The sequence below is a fragment of the Anser anser genome (genome assembly GCF_964211835.1).
Source record: "Anser anser genome assembly, chromosome: 2".
NCBI classification, from domain to species: domain Eukaryota; kingdom Metazoa; phylum Chordata; class Aves; order Anseriformes; family Anatidae; genus Anser; species Anser anser.
The window spans coordinates 92,963,663-92,989,260 of NC_139721.1; the positions used below are offsets into that span (position 1 = coordinate 92,963,663).

Below are 25,598 nucleotides of genomic sequence, written 5' to 3' on the forward strand. Positions count from 1 at the left end.
CCATTGTCATGACAATGTGCTTGGTAGGAACACTTATTATTTTTAGGTGTTTCCTGTTCTTGTGGCAAATAGTATGGATGCTCCAGCATTTTCAGTTTTTGTTGACGTGTGATGTGAAACTGAAGGCTCCAAATGTACATCCATGGTATATTTATGAATTATAGTTTTGAGCTTGCAGCACTTTTATTACCTTTGCAGCAGTCTGGACTGTGACTGAGTGCCTGTTCCTTTTTCTCTCCAGCAGATGGATGGCTGCACAACCAGGGCCCAAGCTAAAAGCGATGGGACTGATATTCTTTTTACATTAACATAACTCATCTGACTTCAGCCCCAATGAACTTGACTGATACTTAATGTCAGTGACAAATGAGCAAAATCTGCTGCATGCAGTGGATATTTTACTGATTTCTATTATGTCCTCTTTTTTTTTTTCCCCTCATGTTAATGTAAGTAGAATTTATAAATTCTTACTGTCCAAAAAGAAGGCACATAGCCAGGGAAGATGCTGCAGGGTTTTTTCTACACAAAGAAGTGGTGATATTCACCCATGCTAGATTCATAATGAATGTCAGTTTTGATCTGTTGGTGTGCATTTGGGGGTGGCCACTACTTAAACATTCATACTTAAAGCATTAAAACATTTTGTAAACTACTGTAGCTGAGGGCATTAGGTACACCTACCAAGATAGCATAAAAATTGGTGAATGGGTGTGGAGACGGAAAAGGACAGAAAATTATTTAAAAATAAAATTTTAAAAAGCAAACCTGGGCAACCTGTATTTCACATAATTGGATCCATACAATAGTACATCCTTATTCTCACTAACTCCCAGGTTTACGATGTATTTGCTTTCTGTCACTGGAGGCATTTTGGCCTGCTATGTTGTGAACCTGATGCAGAGGTGGGCTCTATCTCTGGACATGGTGCCAGGTTGCTGGCTGATCCTAGAAGCACCCTGCTGCCTCCAGCCATCCCTGCTTGCTTTTGAGGCAGACCCAGCAGACTGAAGCCCAGGTCTGAGTCGAGGAATGCTGATCCTCTTGAGGGCAGAAAGGCTTTGAAGAGGAATCTGGACAGGTTTGATCAATGGGCTGCGTTCAGTTGTATGGAATTCAACAAGGCTAAGTGCTGGGTGCTGCACTTGGGTCATAACAAGCCCATGCAGGCTTGGGGAAGAGTGGCTGGAAAGTTGTCCAGCAGAAAGGGACCTGGGGGTGCTGGTTGACAGCCGGCTGAACATGAGCCAGTGGTGAGTCCAGGTGGCCGAGAAGACCAACAGCATCCTGGCCTGCATCAGGAATAGCGTGGCCAGCAGAACCAGGGAATTGATTGTCCCCCTGTACTCAGTGCTGGTGAGGCCACACCTCGAGCGCTGTGTTCAGTTTTGGGCCCGTCACTGCACAAACGATCTGAGTTGCTGGAACATTCAGAGAAGAGCAATGCAGCTCGTGAAGAGACTGGAAAATAATAGGTGTGAGGAGGGGCTGGAGGCCCTGGGGCTGCTCAGCAGGAGCCTGAGGGCAGAGTTCCCCGCTCTCCACAGCTGCCTGACAGGAGGCCGCACCCAGGAGCAGCATGTCGCTCTCCTTGCTCAGGTGGCAAGCGACAGGATGCAGCCCCAGGCTGCACCGGTGGGGTTGGGCTGGGTGTCAGGAAGGATTTCCTCACAGAGAGGGCAGCCAGGCCTTGGAAGGGGCTGCCTGGGGCAGTGGTGGGGTCTCCATCCCTGGAGGTATTTAAGAGTTGTGTGGATGTGGCGCTTAGAGGCATGGTTTAGTGGTGGTAGTGTTAGTTTGATGGTTGGACTTGATGCTCTTAAGGGTCTTTTAGGTCAACCTAAATGATTCTGTGGCTCTGTGAAATACAAACCTATAATGGTGGGCAAAGACTTCTAACATGGGAAGTTGGAAGGCATGTTTACTGTGAGAGGACACTTGTGAGAGCCCAGATACATAACCCTGCTCTGCCATGGAACTAAAAACTGGGGGCACTTTTAATTTCTGTCTTGGAAGCCAGCAGCACTAAGCTGAAGTGTCACTGTCCACACCTAAAAAGCATTCTGATTTTTGTTCCCTCTTCATTCCCCTTTCTTTTAGGAGTAATTTATTTTAAATTGATTTTGTTATTAGTGGGTCTGCTCAGAGGCAGTGCACCTGTTGCATATATTGAGAAACTGACACCTGACTTTAGTGGGAGCAGGTGACAGTATTTTAAATTAAGCTGTCCTCACTGCAACTGTCCTTCTTTCCTTTATCTCCCCATCCAGCCATAAATAACCAGGCAGCAGAAAGCAGGTAGTGTTATAAATTGTCAGGCTACACAATTGCCTCATGTTCTGCATTCTGTTCTCCTTCCCCATTATCATCCATTTTAAACTAGAAGTTCATCCATTTGTGGCTGTGCCATAAGGGTATGCCGAATAAATTGGTATTGTAGTATTAAAGAATACAGATATATGCCAATATATTGATAATGCTCAGCAACTCAAAAAAACTCATACTAACGGGAGAGTAGTGCTTTGTTACTGTCATTTAAAGACCAAGAGGAGTGAAGCATAATATGTGGAAGAGCGATTATCATTCATAGTGTCTCATTTAAAAAGATGAGTGCTGGTTTCATTTGCTGTAGTGGCCCATGATCTATTAGCCCTCCATTTCCCTTATACAGTAGGTGTTCTTCTAATAAAGAGCTCACTACTTCTCAAATGTCAGTATATCATCTGTTCTATGTCTTCAGGGTGGTTCTACGACTCGGTTGCAGGCAGGAATTGCAATGAGATATGGACCTCTTTTTTTCCAAAGTACTCAGCTAGAAAGGCATGGCACAGCAACTGCTAGGCTGCTGGGGTGTCTGACAGGGGCTCCATCCTTGGCTAGCCTTGTCTTGCTCTTGGGCTTGTACTCACTCTCCACTTCTTATCATGGCGTTTCAGGCCACCTTAGTCTGTTCCATTCCCCCTTGTAAGGTGTTTTGCTGTATTTCCAGAGACGCAGTAAGAACTGTAACCTGTTTCAAATTGCAGATACTTTCTTAAGCATGGCTTTGCTATCATGTAATGTACATGGATTAGGTTTGAGTTGCATAAATGAGCTCACACTAGTACCTACAGCTCATTCCCTGCATCAGGGCTGGAAGGTGAGTGTAACTTCCTGGGGGACTGCTTCCCATGCTGTTCCAGGCTGCTGTAGGCATGTAAAAAGGACAATCTCAATTGCTCATCAACCCAAAGTTTCATTTTCCTTTATTATAAAATGCGAAGTTGCACTTCAGTTCCAGCCTGGAATATGGACCTGCGTTTGTCAGCTGTATAATGCTGAACATACAAAAAAAAACCATGTTTAGTTTACATGAGGGAGAACACTGTTTAATTCTTATGTCTCTTCTCATATTGCTTGCAATGTGTCTTTTCGGTCTCCCTTGCTGTTTCAGTGATATTTTTTTTCAACATTATTATTTTTGCCCAAGGAGTCAAATGACAGAACAGCATACACAGTGTAGTTACCTAAATGATTGCACTCACTGAAAATGTGCAAATCCCAAGGCCAAGGCATACTTTGTCTGCTTCCTACCTGTGCCTAACGTGTAGAAAATGATGTATTCTGCGAACAACTCACAGCCTTCTTGGAAGAAAGAGACAGAACAACATCTACCCTGTCTGAAAACTTTCCACGCTTTCATTGTCCAGAATATGACTGGCATCTTTAAGTCTCAATAAGTATAAGAAGACAAAAACAGGTTTGGCCTAAACAGTCACGTTCCCTGGTATGCCAAATGCACGGGTAAGCCAGCTTGTAGGTGAAGGGGACTGAAGTGGGTGCTGGCAGGTAGGTGGATTTTTTGTTTTTCTTTTAATGACTAGGAGGTTCTAAACTGAGTAGTCATGCACAAGGCAACAGAAACGTCTTAACCATGCTGCCCATTTCCTAGTAGAACTATCTGTTTCCCATTTTGGATAACCTTCAGGCATTACACAAGACCCCACAGACTGTATCCTGCTAACAGTTTTAGAGCCACACACCCCTCCAATTGCCATTGAAATTCAGATGGAGAGAGGTGGTTTGCATAAAAGTGATGACACAATATGGTCCATGATCTTAACAAACCAGGCTGATTTGCCAGATGGGTTTCTACTGTTGGGAGCAGACAATGCAACATTTGTTGTGTCTGATTTTTGCAGCTCCAGGGATGGAAACCATAAGTGGTATCACTGAAAGTAGCCTGACATTGGTCAAATTGCTTCCCCTTATCATTCTTCAAAAAGTCTTTAGAACTATTTTTGACAGTGAAAATTTGTGCATAAATATGCACAAAAGCTAACTTGAGAATTCAAAAAAAAAATAAATCCGTTTCTACATACTTGAGCCAAGCTTTCAGGATATCTTTCATGCCATGCTTTTTGTGCAGTGCCAATCTCAAAAAATTATACAGAGCTGTTGAGAAAGAAACTGCAATACAGTGCTTCTGCTCTGCAAACTAGTAACATCTGAGAGGCAGCATGATCAGTTGGACAGCATGATCCTCTTCTTGCTTCCTCCTTTTTCTTCTGATTTCAGGGGTTAAGTCACAGCCTTCAGAAGTGACTTCTACAGAAACAGTCACTAATAAAATCAGCTTTAGCAGGAGGAAGACGATAAACTTTATTATATTTGTGCTGCCAACTTCCAGGAGAATAAAGAACTATTTAAATAGATGCTCTGACTCCATGTAAGGAATCACTGACCCTGGGATGTGAATACCAGAATGACTGCAATGATGTATTCCAGGATGGAGACTAATCAGGAGATGAATATGTGTTTGTCCAGTTCCATGTTAGTCTTGTTAGTTAAGCTGTCTAGTGAGAGATACAGATGGGGGCAGAGGGAGGATTTGTTATCTGCTATAACAAATCAGTCTATAAATAAACATGCTACAGAATTAGCACCATAAGTTGGGGAAATTGTTTTTTTATTATTATTTTTAGAGAGATGAGGATGTTTTATTCCACCCAAAACCGGAGGCACTCAAGCTAAAGAGTGTGAGATGATTGTGAGAGATCAGAAACAGGAATCAAAGTCAGTAATAATCTTTTTTGCTCTGCTTCTTGCTTGCAAGTAGGAAGCTTTTTCATAGGAGAACTCAGTGATAAAATGTGAGTTGGCCCTGGTAAGGGATGTTAAGGGTAGATCTGGCAGCATCATGGGATGAGCCTCATACATAATTTGGGGGTGGAAGGGAGCTGTAAGTGAAATATAATTATGGCTTGCCTGGCTGGCAATGCTGCCTTGAAGTTGTTCTCCTTCCTGTATTGTGAAGACAGTTTCAGTGCAGCTAGAAATGCTGTTGCTAACCAACACATGAATGTGAACACTAAGAATATAAAACCACTGGCATTTTTAGAGAGAAAATGTGAAGGCTCTTCATCTGGAAGATATTTGTACTTGGTAATAGCTTCTAACAGTGATAAATTTGTGCGTAATATCATTTCACAAATGAGAGGTTGAAAATGTGAAAAGATTCCTCTGAATATGTACCCCGAGTGTTTTTAGGGTTCCTGACATTGGGGAGGTCTAGCCCAGGCTGCCGTCTAAAGATGGACTTGTTCATTTCCATGCAGATCTTTCTGTTCTCCTGGTTAGTAGTGAGCAAAATAATAACAAATATTGGAAGTGGTTATATTTCAGGAGACTACATCTTGCTTATAAATAGAGGAATCGCAGCACTAGCCATAATGATGCATCCAGTCAAGCATCTTTAATAAGCTCCTGATGCTCTGCTCCATTTGTGCCAGACGGCAGCCCAGCACAAACATGGGAGATGAAAGTTGCCCTTCAAAGCTGGGTCCGTAACAACTTGCATTTCACCTGCATGCTCTGCCAGGCTGTAGAGCTGCACAGGGCCTGTCTCCACAGCAGAACCAAATTTGTGCTACCCTGCTAGTCCTGGGCACCAGCTCTCCACTCGTGACTTAGGGAAACTCATTCTGTGTTACCAAAAGAGGAACAAAGACAGAGATTATTGCAGTACATGAATGCCTGAAGAGCAACTGCAGAGAGATGTGTTCCATATATGTGTTGTTTTCAAATCCACATTCTTTTAAGAAGAGTCAGAAAAGTCTTGACGTTCCCCCAAATCATCCTTGAAATCATTCAAACTTGTTTTTCTGAGTCTGAGAATTAACTAGGATTGAACTATGTTTGACGTGAAATAAATACTTCACGTCAGTAAATACTAACTTGTTCCTAGTCATTCAGAATAACTTCTTTTTGAATATGTTCCCTTGCATGAGGCACAGCAATGCATATGTAAAAGCAACCAGAACCTAGATAAATGTATTCCTATAACAGCAATACAATCCTGTTTCCTGTTAGGTGCATTTCAGATGTACATTTTATGTTTAATCTCCAATCATTACACATGGAGCCAAGTCCAAGCTAGACATGAGAGACTTCTAAGGAAGTGCAGCCTCCCCTGGAGTCACCAAATGCCAACTCCAAATGCCAACTCCATCACCGCATGAGTTGTCTACAGGACCAGGTGACATCCCATTAGCCCTGGGGAAAGGGTCTGTGGATGGCTGATCCCTTTTCTGCCTTTTCTCTTCCTTTGGCCCTTTGGCTTTACTGGCAGTTTGTATCAGTCACATGTTGAGGCCAATGGCCAACCCCATGTCAAGTCGATGCAGCTTGTACCACCCTTCTGCTTCCATGCTCCCTCTGCTCATCTCTGCTATATGTTCTTCTCTCAGCTGGCAAAATTTAACACCCCCATCTCTGCTCATTAGGACTTCTTAATTCTCTGTCTTGCTTCTCTTAGGCTCTTACATCATTCAAGGGCACTTTAAAGCACCTGTCTCAAGCAGATCTGCCATCTGATGGTTTTAAAAACTTAGTGTATATATATATATTTTTCTTTTGGGGAGCAGTCTCTTCTGTTTGGGGTGAAAACAAGCTGTGCTCAAGCATTACTTCATGTCTCTAAAAATAAAAGTTGGCTTTCAAAGTGCACACGTGTTCCCTCTCCCTCTGCTTCTCTGCCCCCCCTCCCTTCCCTCTCTCCACTTGCTTCTTTCTGCTGGAGTGACGGGGGGACTTGGCAGCTACTGAAGATGGATCCTAAGTGGTGCACAAGTGCACACATAGCAATTTGGCACACAGCAGGGGCTGGGGGCGGGAGGCATTTTGGATTTGTCAGCTCATTGGCACAGCTAGGTTCTTGTCAAACAGCAGAAGTTGCACAAGTCCCTGGTGGCTGAGATGCAATTGGCGAAGCTGAATTGGTCTGGAAAAGCAAAGATGCGAGGCCATAGGATCATTTCTTCCCCCATGCTGCATCACAATTCACAAACAGGGTTGCAGCCTGGTGTTAGCTCCTCAACACCTACCCTCTTTCTCGTCTAGTGGGCCCCAGATTTTATGTCAGTTTTTATATCTGTTCTTTGCCTGTGTATCTTCATCTCTGTGCATTCACTTATCAGCAGTTGTATTAATTGTGATTCTGAGGTAGTAACTGCTTAGGAAATGCCTCACAATTAAGGCATTCTGCCAAGTTAAAGTCCAGTTGCCAAAATATGTTAATATTCCATTGTACATACAGACAAGCTGGAAACTTGAGTATTGATTTTGTCTTGTTCATAAGAATTTATTTTATCTATTCTACTAAAATAGCAACAGTTTGCAAACATCTACCTCAGAGTGTGCTGTTGCTGTAGTGTGGTGTGTGCAGGTTTTTGTTGGGTTCAATTCCCTTCAGACAGGGAAGGGAAATTAACTTCCACACACACGCACCCCCCACCCCCCGTATACTAACCACCAGGTGGTTTGGCAAAAGAAAGAAGAGAGATAACTACATAAGATGTAGTGTAGATTGGCCTCATCTTCAATATAAACTACTTACCTACCTGTTTAGTGCTACTAGGATAAAGTGCAACTGAGTATGCCAAACTACAGGTATTTGGACACTTGTAGCAAAAACCTGGGGTACCTCCACGATGAGACAGAAGCCAAGTGTGGCTTATGAGTGTCTAACTCTTGTGGATCTGACCCGATCTATTTTTATTGTCTCATATCCTTGGGCATAGGTTTCAAAGTGGAACAGTACAGGAATTGGAGAGGCTGTACTGAAAAATGCTTTTCCTCTTACTATTGTAATATTGTTTGCATTGATAGTGCATAGCAAGCCGGGCTGACAACATCACAGGAGACCATACATTCCCTAGAGAAGTTTTGATACCATTAAAAATAATAATAATTTAAAAAAAAAATCAAAATATATGTGAGAAAACTCAAAGATAGAGTAAAATCTCTTGGGAGATTTACATGCAGGTACATCTACAGGAGCAGGTCCAACTTTAGCCTGATGCCAGAGCCCAAGTAGCTTGTTTCATAGTGCTTGCGCATTATTGAGTGATAATACCAGCTGTGCTCACGTTCTCAAATTGCAGTGAGATGGTGGCTGTAAGGGGACAGGCTGTGCCTGCAGGAATGTTTGGCTTGCTGCTAGACCCAAGAGCTGAGGGCTGGAAACAGAGATGAAACAGGAAGAAGTAGTTTCTTGAATCTATTATTTATTAGACCTCTCTTGGAGAATACGGTTTTGCATGTCAAATTTTTTGTTCTGACATGTTTACCTTCTTATGACATGCATTGGCATATTGCCCCATATACAGTACAAGCCCAAAGCAGACAGCTAAATCCCAGTGCACCCAGAGGTGAGATAGTGTCTTACCATCCCTCAAGCTTTGTGACTAGCTTCCGTCTTCACTTGGTCTTAAGCTGTTTGCAATGGGAAGCCTAGCTAAAGACATGCTAAAGTATTTCCTGAAATGGATATGCTACCCGTGCCTCAGCAACAAATATCCTTCATTAAATTGATGTCTGATGCTTTCTTCTTTTAAGGAAAGCTATAATTTTCTTCCTCAGTCAGCTTAATGCCTTTGAAAGAAACTGAACAAAACAAAGAAAAATCAAAGATAATTGTTTATATAGGTGGCTGCCTGTGGTTACTTAACAGCTTCTGTCACATCAGGACAAACCAGTCTTCCCATGTTCCAGTTTGGTATGTACTATAAGGGTTGCAAGAAGTTGATTTGAATCCACATTCCTTAAGAGAAATGCTCGTTCTCTAGAAAGTTGGGTTATGTAGCTCTCATCACTTGACATCTCATCTCTGAAAGGCTGTAAAATGCAAAGAGAATTGTCCAAATTTACCTAATGCTATTTGAAAGCTTTAAATGCTAAATATGTTGTGACGATTTAGTCTTTAGTCTAAAGATAGATATTCTGGCAAAATGATTTTTTTTTTTTTTTAATGGAACGATTTGAATGGTTAGTCAGGGTAGAGAATATTTGGCTATTGCAGTCTTGTGAGACCATCTAGACTCAGCTGGGTAAACAAACTACAGAGCTCTAAGGGAAAAAGAGAACCTGCCCAAATCTTGGCCCGGTCTCTATGCTGCTATCAAAAAGAGATTTGGCTGTGAAAATTAATCGAGTTCTTTTTTTCCCCAGGGATCAAAGGGGTTACTCAGAGGATGCAAGGGGAACGTAGGGATTCAGCTGTGTCACGTTTTCCAATTTAGCTGTCTAGGGAGCCTCCCACATTTTACAGAAGTGGAAACATCCAGTTTAATTTCATCTTTCTCAGACTGTGGCAGCGTTCTTCTGAAGAAGACGAAGTCTCTCAGTGTTTACTTTTGGTATTCGTTCCTTTAATTCTCCTACAGTTTCACAAGTGCTTCTGGTATATTTTTTAATTTTAGCTTGCAATCACATTTTTCGAAGAGGCACCATCTGTTTCCTGACATAGTTTAAAATAACAATCCAACCAACACGAACCCCACAGTAAGGCTTTGCACCTTTCCCAAACTAGTACGATAGTTTCCCCACCTATATTTCTCCACAAATGCTGCCACCATTGGATCTCATCCCTTCTGATAGGTTTTGCAGAAAGAGGGGTCTTGCAGCTCTTTCATCCTGAATGGAGTCATTGTAGGCAAGCAAAATGGATGCATCAAGAAAAGCTCACAGCAAGGACTGTGGAAGATCTGCTGCTCAGTCAGAGAATTTGGAGCTGGAGCTCACGTTCGTATTTAAGCTGCTCTCTGGTGCTTATCGATGCAGCAGTACATGCTGTTATTGCTGCCCCCAGTGCTCGGAGTCCCCTGTGATGCCTGGGGAGCAGAGGAAATCGAATGCTGCAAAAATTCCTTTAGAAAAGAGAAGTGGCCCAACACTGTGGGTGTTTTATTTTAGGTAGGACATTAACAGGCTATGTTAACACTGCAGGTTATGCGGGGTGAGAAAGTTTTCTTGATTTTGGCTTTTATGCGCCACTTAGAGCACTGGCTTATTGTACCTTCTCACTGCATGCAACAGCACTGTGTGTCTGTGTGCTTTCCCTGTGAGAGCCTGCCATCAGGTAACAAGATGGTGTGGGGCCCAGGTTTGCCCGCAGGTCCTGAGGACCAGAGATCTCAGTGCTGAGATAGGAGAGGCAGCAAATGCGAATGCTCCCAAATCTATCTGTGGCTGGCAATTTTGGAAGGGCCAAAACCACTGCTGGAGGGAAAATTCGGCTGAGGTGATGAACTGGAAAGGACCACTCAGGGTTCTTGGGCTTCCACCCAGATTCCCCGGCTGGTGGCACTGCCCACACTTCACTCATTTGTGTTTTCCCTTTAATTAAAGGCAGAGAGGGACAGTTATTTCCCCACGAGCTGCTTTGTGGTTGGATTGCGCTCCTGCCCCGGCTAATATTAGCTGCACAGCTGATTGTCATGGTTTGAGCCCCACAACAGGTGCAGGAGGGCCGCGGCACTGGAATCCAGCCCAGTCCAGTGCCGACGCTGGCACTGGCCTTCCCATTATATCAGGAAGGGCCGCGTCCCCTTGCCGCCATGCCACGGCCCCCCCGGCTGCCTCAGCTGTCCACAGGACGTGGAGCGGGGCGGCAGGCACCCTGGAAGCAGCAGAGCCATCAGCCTTGCGGTGGGGAAAGCCCAGAGAGTCTGGATGCAACCGCTGCTGCTCAGTGGACAGGGTAAGGAGAAGGCCTTAGCACAGCTCCAACTGCTCTCAGAGGAGGGAGACAGGAAAAAAAAAAAAAAAGTCAACTATCAGCAGTGCTGATGAGCAGATATGGGCTGAGTTTGCTCATGTGTTGGCCCTGGTTTCTTTCCAACACAGCAAAACATGAGCACTTTGTGGTTTTTTGCATTAATTTTAATCGGTGTTCTCTAAGTTTAGAATGCTCCTGTGCAAAATTACTTTCAATTCCAATGGCGATTAGATAGCACTGACGTGTTTTAATAATAAACATGGGAGAGATATAGAAAAAGAAATCGAATGTGCTGACTGCACTTGCGGGGAGGGGAGAAGCGCTGCTGCTGTGCTCTGAAAGTATTAGATCTGCCTGCTCAGGGATAGGGTCTCAAGTCTACTGTCTCCTGGCGTTTTCTTTTCTTTTTGAAAGAGTAACATCAGCTTCTTGTGGTAAAAACAGCACAATGTCAAGGTGGCATTTACTTAGAGAAGAGGGGGGAGCCAAAAGGCTTGTAGTGCTTCACAGGACCATTTCTGGTACCTGTTGCCTCTGTGTGACCCTCTCCTCTTGACTGTGTGATGCGAAGCAGGGCCAGCAGGCAGACCAGAAGAGATCGATGTGCCGCTGCGTGGCTCTCCCCAATGAGCCTGCACATGTGCATGCACTTGCATGGCACCTAAATGCATGGTCGTGTGTGGCATGATGCAGATTTGCTCGTGGAGTTGAGCAGGCTCTGTGTGCAGTGTGATAGCCTGCTGCATGCTGGAAGTCATATACTGCTGCTTTTTCTAAATTAAAGCACAAAGCGTTAAGAAAGTCACCTCTGAAAACCAGTGAGTTCTGCTCTGAATAGGTGCATGGCCAACAGCAGAAGGTCAGCTCCAGCGGTGTTCCTAGAGAGCTAGATTGATGCAAGACACACTGAAAACAGTGGCAATTTCTCCCTTGACTTGGAAGGCTCTGGTTCAGTGTTCTCCTCACCAGTTCCATACACGGGTAGTGGTGAAACAATTTGCTGGGAAGTTGTGGAAAACTAAATAAGTGCTATCTGGGCCAAAGAAACAGTGTGGAACTGATGAGGAAGATACTAACTCCACATGTGGCAGGTGCCTCTAGGCACAGTCTAGGAAATTTATTTCCAGGACAGGTTTCTGTCTGAGGTTGTTAAAATTTTAGCATTGTCTTGACCAGACAAAGAGAAACTGCCTTTCCTCAGTGCTGCTTGTGACAATTGTGTGGTGGGTCCTGTCTGAAAGCCCGCCTGAGGCTCTCTGCTGCAGAAACCACAAGGACTTCTTGGGGGTCTGTGGGATCCTTCCTGGGCCACGACCTCTGACTGAGGACACTGTGCTACTGTAATAATATTACTGTCCTGCTGCTCGTGACCTCTCCACAGCCAGCACTGTGCTGGGGACTTGACGTGGTGGTATGGCAACGAGGACACTATGTAAACTACGGTAATCCCATACATCTCTTATGCCTTGGCTCATGCTTCCAGCCAAGACTTTCGCCAGCTCCCTCTCTGCTTCCCACTGCCCACCCACCCTGGTTTCTGTTGCCCATATTTTAATATGCAAAGAAGAATTTGTTGTACCCCAAACTAGTGCTTCAGAAATGCAGGAGCTGCTAGGCAGGATTGGGCCAGTGCTGAGTGCTGGCATATTGCTGATGGGAGGCTTGTCAAGGGCACAGAGAGAATACATGGCCATCTCCCTTTGAAAGTCATTTACTTGCAACTTTGAAAGCATCTTTCCAAGCAGCTCAAAGACAGGCGATTTGCAAATTTGATGCCATTTTTTAGATGCAAGTGTATTTCACTGCCAGTAAACTTCTGCAAGATAGTAGCAGTCTAGGTCCCTGGAAAGCCAGCTCTATTGCCTTACAAAGTATCTTGCATCCAGCTAGGAAAGAACAAGTAAGTAATGTGAATCTCCAGTGGTGCTGGGGACACAGTAGATCAGAAAATCCAGGATATAGGGCAGCACATTTAATTGTTTATGTTTTTCCCATAATGATTAAAAACAAAACAAAACAACAACAAAAAATGATCAGAATTGCAGAAGTTTGAGAAGAGTAAAATGCTTCTCCTGTTTTGCACAAACATTGCTGATCTTGGATAGAAGTTAGAAGGCATATCCAAATAAGTTTTACAATTGACCTTTCATAACCAGGCAGGTCATGCAGTCATTGCTGTATCTGCACAATTCTTTTTTTATTATTTTATTAAAATTATGTATCAGTTTCATAGGAAACTGACATTATGGGTTTATGGGCTCCTGTATTACATTATGTAGTACATTACACTCATAATTTACCCTGCCATCATAATCTAGTAATTTCTTGGGTATTTAGCTTGTAATATCACTGCAACATTATGAGAAAATCCAATTACTTTTCTAAGCAGCATAGGAATCCCCTCTGGTACTGTAAACACATCACCTGGTCAAATTATTTTAACTTGGTGATAAGGAAATAGAAGAACATACTATAATAATATGCACATTGAGGTACTGAGGAAGATGATCCGTTTTGCTTCATCAACTGTTAGAAACATCTATATATATATTCTAGGGCATAGGAGTATGTACATGTGTGCATTTAAGAGTGTGACTTGCATAACATACAAAAGCATGGGCTGGCTACTCTTAACTTCAACCTTCTTAGGATCATGATGAGGATCAACACCACTGCTGATGAGGCTGATGATAGCCAAGCATGCAAGCAAGGTATCCCTTGGTCATATGTTGACAGTCCTGCGCTTCTGTGGATTTGTAAAGGAGCACTTCTTTCCCTTTCTGTCACAGAAAATCTGATGATGTCTGCTCCTCACCAGGGTCTAGAGATAAAAAGCAAAAGGCTGTTTGGCAGAGAGACTGGGAAGAGAAGACTGGGACAAATTTTCCACCAGGTGTTCCCCAGAGTGAAGGCAATTTTCAGACAAGTTTATTTGCAGCTACAGTTGTGTTTTGTTTACAAACTCACACCTCCTAAAAAGCAGAAGAGGGAGGGGAAATTACTGGAAACGTAGGAATAAGAATGCATGAACAATCTTAATGGAAGCTGTAGAGGCACTCAAGTAGATTACATAATTCATCCTTTGGGGAGGTTTGAGGGGGATGAGCCCACCTGGAGGTGAATCCGTTGCTGTCTAGGTGCCTCCTGTTCTTGTCTCACTTGTTATGAGCAACTTTCACTAGCAAACTAGGACAATGATAGCGTGCTCTCACTATGACTGATTCCCTTTATCCCTTTAAATAGCTTGTCTTGAATACAGTCAGATCTACCTAATGCTGGACTTTCCTTGTTATTTTCCTAGCTAATCCAGACATCTCTCCCTTGCTGCTACAGTAGCAACTGCACCTTTTCTTACACTCCCAACTCTTCCCCACAGCAGTTAAGAAAGGTTAGATAAAAATCTATGCAACCCGCCCCTCAGGCCAAAGGTGTTAGTAGGTATGTGTGGAGAGGAGGTCGTGAAGGTAGCATGGCTCTTACCAGAGAAGGAAAAATCCGTTACATACGTTTCTTCTTAAAGGAAGGAGAAAGTGATTTGTTTACAAAGCAGGCAGGTTCATGTTTCCTACCTTAAAGGGATGTTGGTGGCAAGGCTCATAAGGAAGGTGCCCCTTTGAACCTTTTAACCACACTCATGCACCTCCAGGCAGGCCAAGTGGTAACAGCAGAGTGACGAGATGGAAAACAGCAGCAGGCCCCTGGCAATCACGCTTGCAGATCGCCGCGCAGTACAAAAGCCTAGAGCTTGAGCAGGGTAGGTGAATACCAGTGATGGATGAAGTTGAGAGCTCACAGAGAAATGATATAATAAATGGTTGGTCTGACTCAGTGCTGGGGCCAGTCCTCTTTAATATCTTTAATATCTTTAATATCTTTAATATCTTTAATATCTTTATCGATGACCTGGATGAGGGGATCGAGTGCACCCTCAGTAAGTTTGCAGAGGACACCAAGTTAGGTATGTGTGTCGATCTGCTCGAGGGAAGGAAGGCTCTGCGGGAGGATCTGGATAGGCTGGACCGATGGGCTGAGGTCAACTGCATGAAGTTCAACAAGGCCAAGTGCCGGGTCCTGCATCTGGGGTGTAACAACCCCAGGCAGTGCTACAGCCTGGGAGATGAGTGGTTGGAAAGCTGCCTGGCAGAGAAGGACCTGGGAGTACTGGTTGATAGTCGGCTGAATATGAGCCAGCAGTGTGCTCAGGTGGCCAAGAAGGCCAACAGCATCCTGGACTGTATAAGAAGCAGTGTGGCCATCAGGTTTAGGGAAGTGATTGTCCCCCTGTACTCGGCTCTGGTGAGGCTGCATCTTGAGTACTGTGTTCAGTCTTGGGCCCGTCGCTACAAGAAGAACATGGAGGTGCTCGAGAGAGTCCAGAGAAGGGCAACGAAGCTGGTGAGGGGTCTGGAGAACAAGTCTTACGAGGAGCGGCTGAGGGAGCTGGGGTTGTTCAGCCTGGAGAAGAGGAGGCTCAGGGGAGACCTCATTGCTCTCTACAGGTACCTTAAAGGAGGCTGTAGAGAGGTGGGGGTTGGTCTATTCTCCCACGTGCCTGGTGACAGGACGAGGGGGAATGGGCTAAAGTTGCGCCAGGGGAGGTTTAGGTTGGATGTTAGGAAGAACTTCGTTACTGAAAGGGTTGTTAGGCATTGGAATGGGCTGCCCAGGGAAGTGGTTGAGTCACCATCCCTGGAGGTCTTTAAAAGACGTTTAGATGTAGCCCTTAGTGATATGGTTTAGTGGAGGACTTGTTAGTGTTAGGTCAGAGGTTGGACTAGATAATCTTGGAGGTCTCTTCCAACCTAGACGAATCTGTGATTCTGTGATTCTGTGACACAGTAGAAAATGTTTGGTTAGAAGTGATGGGTAATAAATAAGCTCATGTTGCTACAGATTCTCCAGGCAGTGCTGCAGCAAAAATGCTTTCTGATTTTCTTTCTCTGAGGGAAAAAAGGTAGGGAGTCAGAGGCTCGTAATAACCAGGCATGAATAAAACTGTTTGCTGCATGCAGTTGGTGTAATCTAAGGCTGATCCAGACCCAAGTCAAGTATTCCTTCAGCTGTACGTTCTCAGTTGTCATAGCTAAGATTACAAAACAACTTCCCTTGCGGCTTGTCTAATGTCACCGTCTAGGGCTGAGGCCCCTCTGTTGTATTTGTGGTTATAACACCTTCTTTTCTTGCAGTTACTGTCAGAGCTGCCAGGAAGATGGGGACAATCAGACAGTTTGCCCTAGGCATAGGCTCATTATATATGATACATGGTAATAAATCAAGGGCCACAGACTCGACTTTTGCCCTTAAGTTTCCAAGTGTTCCTGTTTATCATTTTCCATATATTTTTTTCATTTTTGTATGATTTTTTCTCATCTGCTCATTTTTATTTGAATACAAGTAAACAGACCTCTATTGCTATTGCTGTAATGGCTAGTTGGGTAGGCTTTCCAAATTAGTTTTTGGTAGATAAATAAATATTATCTGGATGCATCGTTACAAAATTAATAAAGACTTTGATTAAGAAATCTATTAATTGATTTGGTAATTTAAAAGAGATTTCTCAAGAAATAAATTAGCAACTCTTGGTTTAAAAAGAAGAAAAAAAAGGAGTGGGGAGAATACACTGGCTATGTTTCTAACATTTTGAGGTAGCTTCAAAGAAGCTAAGTCTTACCAACAGACTCCTGAAATAAGTGAAAAAAATATCCACTTTGTGTTTTCATTATAAACACCTAAGCAATGCTTTAGAAATTTCATAGTGATTAAAAAAAATACATCTGAGGGTTAGTGAGCAGTCAGGAAATGAGATTGCTAAAATTATCTGCATAGCTTGAATGTTTAAGTACAATGTGTTTTAAAATATTTTCTGCAGGGTTTTTAACTCACTCCATGAAATGACAGCTGTCCAGTATTAATGCATAAAGGAGGGGCCAGGGGAGTATTTCATGTCCACTGCCAGATGGGGTGCTAGTGTGTGCAATGGGACTAATAGGACTGTCTGAGAGAGTTAGCATTTATAAAATCACCACTGAAGTTAAATGACATAGTTCATGTGCTATCGTACATTTGTATCAGAGTTTTAGAAGCTGTGATTTTAGAAACTTTGTAATTTCACTGCTTTCTTGTGCTCCTGATTTTATTTATCCTATTTTCTTAGCCATGCTAAGGGTTTCTGGGACTTGGCATGCACAGAGGATTATTTTGAAATAGGCATGTAGTGACCTATGATTTGATTTATGATATTAGGCAAAGGCCCAGCAGTTGCTATACAGACCTACTGAGTTCCAGCATTTAGAAAGCGAGGGCTTTTGGAAGCCCTATTTTGGAAAATACAGGATTTTCCAACTACTGGCATATATGATGTTAAATCCTGTAATGTAGTTTCCATACTATTGCATTATGTTCCTTCTTCATTAATCTGTTGGCCCCTAAGCCCCATATTTTTAATGATCAGTTAGCTGGTTTGTTACAGATAACTCTAATAGGGTTAAGTCTGGTTGGTAAGCAAGCCTACCAACTTTTACTTAGGAGAATAAAAGGGGCTGGAAGAAATGTATGTTGGAGAAGTAGATAATTACATATGTAATATGTCAGTTCCAACATCATGTTTATCTTAATTTGAGAATCTGTTAAGAGGTAAAGAAACTTTCCCTAGAAGACAGCTAACTAATAGCAGTAGTTTGATCTGTTCTGCTATTGTTCTTTTTATTTGTAGATTTTACATGCTTTACAAAGTGGTTGTGAATATGGTTATTCCTACTTTATAGATGAGTAATCCTCAGTGAAGCATTTTGTTGGAGATCAGAGAAAAACTTAGAGGGGAGCATTAGATATGCTGTCACTCACACTGCGTCCTCTTTGACTTTTCGAAGAACTGTGTTTACAGCCACCCATCAGTGACTGCAAAAGGGAGGTCATTATGGAGGGACTAGGAAAATATTGCTCCCCACTGCAGGCTCCAAACAGCACGCACATATCTGGCGTAGAATTTCAACCCTACTGCTCTGCTTTTGCTGACAGCGCAGTAATGAGCTGAAACAACACCACACTATTCCCAGAGCTGCGTAGACATTGCTAAGGCCAGTGAATAAGTAAAGCTTACTTGTTGTGACATGGTATACTTGTATGTTATTCATATACTTGTATATATACCAGGTCTGATGCTGTTAAATAAGAAAATCTCTCCCGATTCTAATTTCACTCAAGAAAAAATTATAAAGGAGGGAAAAAAATCAATATTTTCAAACTGGGAACGTATATTTATCAGATTTCTGAGAGAGATTGGCTAAATACAAAGCCTCATGTAACGATTCAGCTTGAATAATTTTGCCATGAAATTAAAATCTTTTTTCCATTTTCACACTTCTAGGCACCAGAGATATAAGAACAGTGTCAAGCCAAGTAGTTGGGGAAAGTTGGGATTGGGCAGAGCTGGTTATTACTCTCCCAGCGGTGTGTCAGGCCCTCACCAACACCCTGAATTTAAGGCCCCATTGGCTGTGTGAGGAGAAGAAGACGTGAGTAGGAGCAAGAGCGGTTGCTTTGGCTAGCACCAGTTGTTTGTGATGATGGTGTCAGCAGCACACAGCGCCAAGAGTTTCGGGCCCCAGCTTGGTAAGGCAAATGAGCAGATATGAAGAGTTTTGTTGGCTTCAGCACAGCTCGAGTGGTACAGTCAGTGTCCTGATGGTCTTCAGTGAGCCTGACTGCCAAAAGCAGGGAATTGTAGTGAAGGTGATTTGTTTAGAGTTTGTATCTGGAGAAGATTATAGCAGAAGTCTGTCAGGAAAGCTTGGGCTTATTCTGTGGGGGTTTGGGCTGGTTCCCTAGCTGTGTCTGGTTACAGGAGAGAGGAGCTCTCGACATGGGCCCTCCCTCTCTGACTTGCCCTGTCTCCTCATAAAATCTTCTGCATTACAAGGAGGCTTCACAGAATGTCACAGCAGAGACAGGGATGGTTTTGGTGGCAGGTTATGAGACAAAATTTTCCAGCCAGAGCTTTCAATGAGCAACACTAGCCAGAGTAAACATCCTCACATCTGGCCCCTGGAAAGGAAGAAAAATCAGTCTTAAATAACCAACTTTATTGACAGATAACTCAGTCTGTGATGTGTGAAAGATCTTGTGCTTTTCACTGAGTCAAAACTGATCGGTGCCATAGTAACCAGGTGGTTCACCAAGTGGCAAAAAAACAGAAATCAGAAAATGCCTTGTTACAACTGGTCAAGTGCAGCACAGGTCCTGCCTGTTTTGCTCCAGGTCATCAACTGAGGTCAAAAGAATCTCTGCACAGTTCAGATTCAGAGCCATCAGCTCCACTGTTCATCCCAAATTTTCGTTTTTTTTTTTTTTTATTGCAGAGTGAGGAGATTCATCTAGCTTAGGTTCTTGACAAACAGTCGGGACTCAGGGAAAGAGATGGGGCATGTACAAAAAAGTCCTCTCCATGCTACAGTTCCTCACCTTTGGGCATTGAGGAGTTTAGGAGCTTCCTGAGAGGTGTGGCATCCCAACCATCGTGTTTGTTAGACGTGCCCCTCTTGAATTTGCCTATGCTTTTAGGTTTATTTTACACTTTTGGCCTCTACAACACCCTGTGGCAGTGAGTCACAATTTAATTACACCTTGTGCGAATAGGTTCAATGCCTCACTGGAACCAGCAATTAGTACTTGCAGTGGCGATGCGAAGAGACATTTCCCGTGCGAAAAGTACTTTTCATCAGCGCTACTCCATGAGGGGAGCTGCCTGTTGAAGCTTGTAGAAGATAACAGTTTTGAGGGGGAAGGGGCAGTGCCAGCTATCAAGTTGCTGACGAGCAGCACTGCAGCAAGAGTAGATAGTTAGGCACTGTCAGCGTGGTGCCGCTCACTTTGTGCTACCTGGCACTGGAACAATTAAAAAATCCACATCGCTTGCTGAACCCTAACTGCTTATCTGGTTCACTGTGGCCATGGAAACACCTGACCTATTTACACCTTAAGCGGAGTGAGTGGCAGTTGCTGGAAGCAGGGTGGGAAAGAAAAGAATGCTTTGAGTTTTGATTTTGGAGATGTTTAATTAAGACAATGTATGTGCATGTGTGCTCATGAGGGACAGCAAGAGGAAAATGGTCCGAGCAGGCCACGGGTTCCTGTCTCCATTCAGCTGCAGCTTCAGGCACTCCTTGAGCAAAAATGATTTGCCAGGAGCCTGTGTTCTGCATATGTAAAGCAACATTTATCTTCTCGTCCACCATTTCCAAAGGTTTGTTGGTGACTTTCTCAGGTCTTATGGGAATTCATCCTTCTGTCACTTTGACACAATGTACTACTTCATGTTTGCCCTGCAGCATTCATTCCTAAAAATGTTCCTAATGTAGAAATTAGCTTGTTCTGTCCAGGAAGGAACTGAAAAGTCTCATCCTGCACATGAGTTGCCCACACACCTCATGACTCTCACATGCTCCTTGTTCATCTCTCAGTACAGGCAGGAAGATGGGAATGTGCAACATAAAGTCATTTGGTCACACTGATTAGAGCAGGAGATTTCATTTAATTGCAGCTCGGGCTTTTACTTACACTGCAGGTTCCCATGGCAGGGTAACACTCTGTAAGTTATCAGAGCATGGGCAAAGCAGATGTCAGGCTGGCTTTTGAAATTCCTGGCCTTCCCCAGGCCAGTAGAGAACATAACTGATCTTCTGAGGGCAAGTATTAATAAAAAGGGGCAAATTAGGTAATGACAGTTACCTGAAAGGGAGCCCCAGCTGAAGGAAGAAGAGATCTGCTGGAAAGAGGAAGATATTAAAGTCTAGGTATAAAGAACTCTGCAGATACAAGATAATCAAGGTGCATATTAAGAATGAAAGGAGCTCCAAGACTTTAAAGATCTGTTGGGAAATCTTCAGGAAAAAAAAAGGACGATTGCATTCAGTATTAGTGAGAGAGAGAGCCTTTAATATCCCCAAAGCATTTGATTAATAACCATAGCATCAGACCTCAGGAATGCAAATTTGGTAGCTCTTTAAGATGAAAGCTCCCCTCCTCACCCCCACCCTCCTTTTTTTTTCTTTTTTTTTTTTTTCGCATGTTTCAGAACCATTCACGTTCTGGCAGGTAACAGTTTTTATCCTGAAAGTAAGGGTTGACTGAGGAACAAACTGTGCAAATTCTGTTTCTCAAACACCAAAATTAGAGAGAAAATACCATCTGTCTCCTCTCCAGCCTACTCGCCCTGGTCCCTGTAATGCCTTCTAGTGGAAAAACAGTCAAGTTAGTCATGAAGACACAAACATGGCCAAGAGCAATGCACTCTAATGTAATGGCCTGTGTGTGTTCGGAGGGTCTGCTTTGCTTCTCCTCCCTCGAGGAGGCAGGTGGAAGTCCTGGTCCCAGCTGGATGGGGAGGATGCTCCCACTGCAGTGCTGGGCTTCTGCCTGGGCTTGGTGGGACACCTCTGCCACAGCAAAGGCTTTCATGTGGCCTTCCTGAGCTTTCCCCTCGCCCTGCTATAGCAATCAAACTGATGGAGCTTTGACAGCAGCTGTGACTCATTTCAGGAAGAAATCCACTTGAGTGCTCATTATCACTTCAGCATCATTTACATTTTTCCCAGTTGGGGTGAATATTTTGTCGTGACAGGGCGCAGGCTGTTTCTTTCGCCCTGGGAAGCCCATACAAACATAGTCTGTACCTGAAAGCTCCTGCCAGAAGCTTTGCAGCTGTCTGACTTCTGTTTTTTCTTTATTTCCTCCTCCTTGTCCTAAATGGCTGTCTGGGTTTTGGAAACTAGTTACACAACACTGTTTTCTCCCTCCTCCAGCACTGCTGAACAAATTTCAAGGCCATGGAAGAGGGGGAGGATAGACTGATGTGCTGAGCCACCTTTGCCCATCCTCTTTATGACTGGGGTGTAATAGGTACAGTTGATTTGAGACTGCCAAGAATTTGCTGCCAAACTGAATTTTTCATAAATTGATTATTGCAAAGTGCTCTTGGCTGTGGAAAGTTCAACACCTTTCTAACAAGCTCAGCACAGCTAGTAAGAAGGTTACTGTAAGTAATCCCCCTCTGGATCCTTGGCCAGGATTTTGGATTTACTGAGAAAGTGTTTCCACCCCTATCCCCTCGCCCCTGAGTAAACCCACTTAAGGTTTTTAAGCAGTTATTATTGGTGCGTGCATAAGAAGACTTTTCTCTGGTGTAAAACAGCCTACTTTCACTGATTTTGGTGCACCGAGTTGCTTTAGTACTGTGTGGATGATCATATGATTTGGACACGGTCAAATCATAGAATCATAGAATATCCCAAGTTGGAAGGGACCCATAAGGATCATCAAGTCCAACTCCTGGCACCGCACAGGTCTGCCCAAAAGTTTAGACCATGTGACTAAGTGCACAGTCCAATTGCTTCTTAAATTCAGACAGGCTTGGTGCAGTGACTACTTCACTGGGGAGCCTGTTTGAGTGCGCGACCACCCTCTCGGTGAAGAACCTCTTCCTGATGTCCAGCCTAAACTTCCCCTGCCTCAGTTTAACACTGTTCCCATGGATCCTGTCACTGGTGATAACAGAGAATAGGTCACCTGCCTCTCCACTCTGTCTCGCGAGGAAATTGTAGACTGCAATGAGGTCCCCTGTCAGCCTCCTCTTTTCCAGACTGAACAGGCCCAGTGACCTCAGCCGCTCCTCATACGTCTTCCCCTCTAGGCCTTTCACCACCTTCGTCGCCCTCCTCTGGACATGCTCCAACAGTTTAACATCCTTTTTGTACTGTGGTGCCCAGAACTGCACACAGTACTCGAGGTGAGGCCGCACCAGTGCAGAATAGAGAGGGACAATCACTTCCCTCGACCGACTAGTGATGCTGTGCTTGATGCATCCCAGGATACGGTTGGCCCTCCTGGCTGCCAGGGCACACTGCTGGCTCATATTCAACTTGCTGTCAACCACAACCCCCAGATCCCTCTCTGCAGGGCTGCTCTCCAGCGTCTCATCGCCCAGTCTGTACGTATAGCCAGGGTTGCCCCGTCCCAGGTGCAGGACCTGACACTTGCTTTTGTTAAACTTCATGTGGTTGGTGAGTTGCTTTAATACTGTGTGGATGATCATATGATTTGGACACGGTCAAATGGCTGAGACACACTGGTGGCAATCTGCACCCAATAGCTTACTCTTAGCATTTTCATCCAAAGATAGTTATGGAGCCAGGGAAAGGAGCTGGCTGAACTACTCAATTTATCTCACAATTCCTGCTTTGTGTTTTCATCTTGCAAAATAATCACCTCAAAAGTTTTTGATTTGTAATGTGCTCATTCTTAATTTCTTGCCAGTGGGTTATCAGATAGGTAGGTAAACTTGTCTACTTAAGATGTGATGTTGTCTTTGTTGCCTAACTGGTGACTGTAACCCTACAAGCAGGAACATTCCTCAAGACGTAGGACAAATTCCTGCCTGCAGGTGAGTACCTTTGTTGGACAGAGTCCCCAGAATATGCTTAAATTGCATGAGTGTCTGCAGAAGGATAAATAGAAAACAGATTGCAGTTGAACCAGAGCTGCTATTTGCAATTAGCCCAAATCAAGTTTAGAGCTCAAAAAATAACTCACCAAGAGCATTACTTTGGACAAAGCATTCAGTTTATCTACTCAAGACTGTGCCCATTCAGACACTGTGGAGAACCTGGTTCGTGGTGGCATCTTGATGGGAAATCCAGCTGGATATCCCAGGGGTTGGGCAGGTGTCCCATGGTGCAGGTGCATCTGCTTGGCAAACCTGGTAGAACAGATGCCAGTTCTGAGCGAAACTTAAAAAACAAACAAACAAACAAAAAACAAACAGGATTTTATAACCTATGTCCCTTAGATCAACTTTCTAGCTCCTACTTTCAAGTAAATAGTATCTTAACAGCAGCAACAGGGGGAGAGCATGTCCTTATTTATTATTCTATTTTCTTTGCCTTTTCTTAATATTTATATCATATATAAATATGGCATATATAAAATATGGCAGGGCTTCACACATGTCAGGGACATAGATGCTACAGAAAACCCATGCTCCTCCAAAAGGGAGATGTTTATGACAGCGCCAAGGAGCAGAACAAAGGCACAACGTGCTGCTCACTGCCAGCAGGAACTTGTATGGAATAATCTGTATGCTGTATGGGATACATGTGGACAACATGGACACAATTTAAAACTAAGCCATCTGTTTGAGAAAACTGAATGTTTTTGATCTGTCACTGAAACGAAAACAGAAGTAGGAGTGCTGGGGCTTGGATGCTCTTGGGTGGTACAAACAAGCAAGACATTTCCAAATGTCCGAGCACACCCTCTTCTGCCAGGGAGAGGGTGGCAGTGCTGGTCTGTGGAGTAGGGAGGAGAACAGTTTCCATGCTTGCAAGAATTGTGAATTAATTCAAGCAGTATGGATATTTATAATTAAAATATTTCCACTCTGATTTGTTACTGAGATTGAGCAACTAGAATGTTCTTGTGGGTGTAAAATCTAGAAAAGCTGGCGGGGGGTGGGGGGGGGGTTGGGGAGAGAGGGGAGGGAAGGCATGAGGTCAAGTCAGGAATTCTTTTTCTTTTCATTTTACTCTAGTAACATGCCTTTTTGCTGTCCTCTAGCATCCATTTTGAAATGAAAACCATTTTGATTTGAAAAATGAACCTTTGTAATTAAAAGAGAATTTCTGTAAGACATTTTAAATGATGCGGGCTGTTCACTGAAAATGACCTAAAACCAATGCCAAATCCTCTCAAGAATTGCTTCATTGAGTGCTTTCAGCTAGCTCTTCTCACTGCATGACATTATCTACAGTAGTAGGAGTTCTGCCCTTAAAACACAAAGTGCATATCATGAAAAACTGTCATTTCATTCAGATAATTCATAAATATTAAGGATAGTTGTTTGACATGACAAATGATACTGAAAATTACTATGTGGTAGGAGAGTAAAAATGGCAGCTGTGAGTATACTAAGTTTCCAAAGCCTTTGGCAGTAAGAATTCTTATAGTCATTGTTTTTAACAAGAGAAATTATGTTTTGTTCTGTTTTTTGTTTGTTTGTTTGTTTTTAACATTTTAGACATTGAATAATATGCCAGTAAAGATGGGTGAATTTAGGTTTTCTTTTCTGAGAATAAAATAAAATAAATCAAAAGCAAGCACTGTAGGTTCCACCTAGAATGAAATGTCTTTTCCCCAACTTTATTCAAAGAAAAAAGCTCCACACCAAGTTCTTGTTTGTATATGTTTTTACAAAAACGTGTTGGTTTTTTTTTCCTTTTTTTTTTTTTCCGGAGAACAGTTTTGGATTTTCTTCCTGATTTTCCCTTTAATCAATTAAGAGAAGGAGGAGAGGGAAAAGCTGCCATTGCAAAGTTTGACAGTTTCATTAAAAAACAAATTAAAAAGCTCTTTCATTTCTTCAAAAAATGTAAACTACTCCTCAACAGCAGTATATGAAGGTGGCCAAAAATAACCAAGCCTTCTGTTGCTTCATTGCAACAAAAATGTGTATCTGCAGTGTAGCACTAGAGAGATGGGTCTGTACATCTGCCTCTGTGAATCAAGAGTCTCC

General features: G+C 43.3%; 1 protein-coding gene across 1 annotated transcript in view; it reads left to right on the forward strand.

Annotated features, from left to right (window-relative positions):
- The first annotated feature begins 241 nt into the window (after nucleotides 1-241).
- The window catches only part of ARPP21 (cAMP regulated phosphoprotein 21), a 213,064-nt gene continuing 187,707 nt past the window's right edge, over nucleotides 242-25,598 (forward strand). Inside the window, exon 1 of the mRNA XM_083827514.1 lies at nucleotides 242-11,017. The gene's annotated coding sequence lies outside the window, so the exon portion shown is untranslated. The remainder of the gene's footprint in view (nucleotides 11,018-25,598) is intronic.